Source organism: Rhinopithecus bieti, unplaced genomic scaffold (genome assembly GCF_001698545.2).
Source record: "Rhinopithecus bieti isolate Rb0 unplaced genomic scaffold, ASM169854v2 scaffold_4553, whole genome shotgun sequence".
Taxonomy (NCBI): Eukaryota; Metazoa; Chordata; class Mammalia; order Primates; family Cercopithecidae; genus Rhinopithecus; species Rhinopithecus bieti.
Genome location: NW_016804694.1, coordinates 6064955 through 6069808, shown reverse-complemented (window position 1 = coordinate 6069808; position 4854 = coordinate 6064955). Strand labels below are relative to the sequence as shown.

The 4854-nt window shown below is 44.1% G+C and overlaps 2 protein-coding genes across 4 annotated transcripts in view; one reads left to right on the top strand and one right to left on the bottom strand.

Annotated features, from left to right (window-relative positions):
* The window catches only part of LOC108528302 (trem-like transcript 4 protein), a 108025-nt gene that overhangs the window by 90006 nt on the left and 13165 nt on the right, over nucleotides 1–4854 (bottom strand).
* Nucleotides 1–4854, top strand: part of TREM2 (triggering receptor expressed on myeloid cells 2) — a 37003-nt gene that overhangs the window by 22821 nt on the left and 9328 nt on the right. The window lies entirely within an intron of this gene.

Below are 4854 nucleotides of genomic sequence, written 5' to 3'. Positions count from 1 at the left end.
TTTGGTGTGGATGTCTTTTCTGTTTGTTAATTTTCCTTGTAACAGTCAGGACCCTCAGCTGCAAGTCTGTTGGAGTTTGCTTGAGGTCCACTCCAGACCCTGTTTGCCTGGATATCAGCAGCGGAGGCTGCAGAAGACAGAATATTGCTGAACAGAAAGTGTTGCCGTCTGATTGTTCCTCTGGAAGCTTCATCTCAGAGGTGTACCCAGCCATGTAAGGTGTGAGGTGTCAGTCTGCCCCTAGCGGGGGATGTCTCCCAGTTAGGCTACTCAGGGGTAAGGGACCCACTTGAGCAGGAAGTCTGTCCGTTCTCAGATCTCAAACTCCTTGCTGAGAGAATCACTACTCTCTTCAAAGCTGTCAGACAGGGACATTTACATCTGCAGAGGTTTCTGCTGCTTTTTGTTTAGCTATGCCCTATCCCCAGAGGTGGAGTCTACAGAGGCAGGCAGGCCTCCTTGAGCTGCAGTGGGCTCCACCCAGTTCGAGCTTCCTGGCTGCTTTGTTTACCTACTTAAGCCTCAGCAATGGCAGGCGCCCCTTCCCCAGCCTCGCTGCCACCTTGCAGTTAGATCTCAGACTGCTGTGCTAGCAATGAGGGAGGCTCCCTGGGCTTGGGACCCTCTGAGCCAGGCACAGAATATAATCTCCTGGTGTGCCATTTGCTAAGACTCTTGTTAAAGCACAGTATTAGGGTGGGAGTGACCCGATTTTCCAGGTGTTGTGTGTCATGGTTTCCTTTGGCTAGGAAAAGGAATTCCCTTCCCCTTTGCACTTCCTGGGTGAGGCAATGCCTCGCCCTGCTTTGGCTCTGGCTCATTGGGCTGCACCCACTCTCCTGCACCAACTGTCTGACATGCCCCAGTGAGATGAACCTGGTACATCAGTTGGAAATGCAGAAATCACTCGTCTTCTGTGTCGCTCATGCTGGGAGCTGGAGGCTGGAGCTGTTCCTATTCGGCCATCTTGGCACCCAATCTGGATCTAACTTTTTTTTAAGCCTGGAATATATATATGACATTACTGAAACAATTGGAAAGTCCTTAGGTTTTATTTTCAGTTTCAAAAAGGAGTCTCTTAGCTGAAATCATTACGGATGAATTAATATTATGTATGGGATTTGCTTCAAAATTATACGTAAGACATTGGAGTGAGTGGACCAAGCAAAATTGGCCACGAGTTGATAACTGGTTGAGGATGGCTTATTGGTAGATGGCACTTATTATACTTCTCTTTTTGTGTATATTTTAAATTCTCCAGAGTGAAAAGGTCGAAACTTTTTCTTTTCTTTTCTTTTTTTTGAAGACGAAATGTATGGACAGGAGGGAGTGGAGAAATCAAAGACCTGGAAGAAAGGATTAGGAGAGGATTAGGAGAGAAAGCAAGTTGCCAGGGACCATCCAGGGTAGAGAGAACAGTCACCTGGGAAGAGGAAATGGACATCTGGGACGGAGTGAGGCAGGAGGATGGAAGGAAGATTTCAGGGAGAAATAGAATGAGGAGGAAGGAAAATAATACTGACTACCTTTTTTTTTTCTTTTTGCAATTAACAATATGCCATAACTTTACATACCCAGATAGTGAAGCTAGGCTCAGAGAGTTAAGAAACTTTCCCAAAGCCACATAACTAGTAAATAACAGAGCTGGGTTTAAGCAGAGATTTGTAAGAAGCCAAAGTCTATGTACTTAACCCCTACTCTGTATTTTTAGTTTCTTTCACACCCAGGCTTCAGTGCCCACACTTTTCCCTCATGTGTAGGCTGGATATCCTTCCTGATCCCAGCCAGAATCTGGAGCAGTTCTGATTGAATCAAGAGGCAGGAGAGGTTCCCTTTGCTTTCACCTCCGCCCTATGATGCCTGCGATGTCTGCATCAGTCTTAGCACCTGGGTTCGTCTCATCTCCTGAGTTCTCATCCAGCCCTTTCCTTGGTTTAACATCCTGCATCACTTCAGTTGGACTCATTGGCTGCTGCCAGACTGGCCTGCTGCCTGCCTGAGACCTAGTGTAGTGCCATCACACACTCGCGTGCACACACACACTCCCCCAGGAGATGTCCTGGCTTAGAGGGGAGTCATTGGCCCTGAATAGGAACTGAGATCTTCAACTTGGAAAATAGGAAGTGTTAAAATGGAAGACCTGTCTGAGCTGAAAGTGTCAGAGGATGATGGTACAAATACAAAGAGAGAGAAGGGAAGAAGGGTCAAGTCTGAGCCAGATCAGAGGTGGGATAAAGATTGAGACTTGAAGGCAGGGGTTTGGATGTAGGAAGGTAGGATAAAGTAAAAGCAGAACAGAATCAAAGAAGGAACTGGAAAAGAGAAGTCTTAAGTGGCTACTTATTAGTGAATGGCATTTGTGGGCTCTTATGTTTGTAGTTTGGTGGCCCCAGCCAAGGGTGGAATGGACAGCACCAACCACCCCCTTAAGCCCAGTTCTCAGGCAAGGCTTTGCAGGGGCTGTCCCAGGTTGGGCTGACAATAAGCCTGATCAAATTGGGGTTATTCCAGCTTTGAGAGGCCTGTTCCTATGTCGGCTATTCCAGTCACATGCCTCCCCAGCCTAGCACAGGGGCTGGCACTGGCCATGGTCCTGACCAACACCTAGTGCTTTCCTGGCTGTTCAGGTTGGCTGTGTGCGGATAGGAAGATAATGGAGGATCTGATCTGAAAGAGGGTGAGGATGCTCATACTTGACCGTCTTGATTTGTTCCTAGGGAGAAAGGAGAAGAGAGTAAAAGTGTGTGTTTGAGGAGAGTGATGATTTGGAACAGTTACTTTAGGGCTTACTAGGGAGCCTCCAGGAGTTCTGAAGAGGATGACCAGGCAGCTGTGAAGTCTCAGTTAAAGTTAGACATCAGGAGCATGTCATGTGTCCAGTCATGCTTCTGGTTCTGAAGCTTTCCCTCCCCAGGAATGGTCACTATCACATCTAGGAACACAAAGGCTCCATGGTTCTGTAACACCATGCCCGGCACATGAATGAATGCACACATCGGTGAGTGATGAAGTTCAGATGTAACGACAGACGGACATAAGCCCTGTGCCCAGATGTGAGGTGGCAGGTGTCTTTGAACTCAGATTTAGCAAAGGGAAAAGAAGAATCCTGTGCTTGGGACCAGGGTGGTTCAGGACTGTTCCTGTGCTCAAATACGAGGATTGAGGGATCAGGAAAATTAACACAATTTTAAGGAAGAGCATTTGATGTACGTGTGCTATGAGTAATTGGTAAGGATTTCTTGGTGCCTTCACTTTTCCATGAGGTTTAAAGATCTTTTCCTCATGTGGGAAGGTGTGGGGACAAGGGGCCAATATACAGCTTAAATGGACCAGAAAGTAAGACAAAAACTTATGGAGCTGACGAGTTATGTTCTGCCTAGGAAACAGAAAGCTAGAATCATGTAAAATAACACCCCAAATCATAAAATATTTAGGTAGAAATTTAACAATATATGTGTAAGATTTGTATGCTAAAAACTGAAAATACCGATGAGAGAAATCATAGACGAAACAAATAAACAGACAGCTGAATTGTGTCCATCGCTTGGAACACTCAACAGTGTTGTCTATTTCCCCTCAGAACTAACCCATAGGGTCAATGCAATCCCAACTGAAAGCCCAACAGGTTTTTGGGGGTGAGAAGAAGAGGATTAGAAGCCCACAAGCTGATTTTATATTTTACATGGCAAAGCAGAGTAACTAGAATAGTCAAAACAATTTTGAAGAACCACTGTTTGATTTTAAGACTTACCGTAAAGCTACAGTAAGTTATCATGAAAGTGTGATATTGGAGAAAGAATAGATATATAGATCAATGGAACAGAACAGTCAGAATTAGACCTACATGTCAATTGATTTTCAACAAATATACTAAGGTAATTCAATGAAGAAAAGAAAGTCTTCTCAACAAATTATGCTAGTACAATTGGACATCCATATGTTGAAAAAATTGTACAGTGCATCTTATGCCACATGCAAAAATTAATGAAAAATGAATAATAGACCACAATGCAAAGCCTAAAACTATAAAACTTCCAATGGAAAATATAGGAGGAAATATTTGTGACTCTGAGGTGGGTAAACTTTTTAACAGAGCACAGAAAACACAAATTGTAAAAGAAAATCAAGGAATTGGACTTCATCAGCAACAGAATCTACCCACATAGGCTGGGGGCAGTGGCTCATGCCTGTAATCCCAGCACTTTGGGAGGCCAAGGCAGACAGATCTCCTGAGGTCAGGAGTTTGAGATCAGCCTGGCCAGTGTGGTGAAACCCCGTCTGTACTGAAAATACAAAAAAATTAGCCGGACGTGGTGGCAGGTGCCTGTAATCTCAGCTACTAGGCAGGCTGAGACAGGATAATCACTTGAACCTGGGAGGTGGAGATTGCTGTGAGCCGAGATCTCGTCATTGCACTCCAGCCTGTGTGACAAGAGCAAAACTCTGTCTCAAAACAAACAAACAAACAAACAAACAAAAAAAAAAAAAGATGTTGCTAATGCTGCTAAGCAAATGTGAAAAACAGTTACAGACTAGAAGAAAATATTAGCAAATCACATATCTGATAAAGGACTGCTATCCAGAATATAAAGAATTTTCACAGCTCAATAGTAATGATAATAACAAACAATTACAACCAAAAAAAGTCCAGGACCAGATGGATTCACAGCTGAATTCTACCAGAGGTACAAGGAGGAGATGGTACCATTCCTTCTGAAACTATTCCAATCAATAGAAAAAGAGGGAATCCTCCCTAACTCATTTTATGAGGCCAACATCATCCTGATACCAAAGCCTGGCAGAGACACAACAAAAAAAGAGAATTTTAGACCAATATCCCTGATGAACATCGAT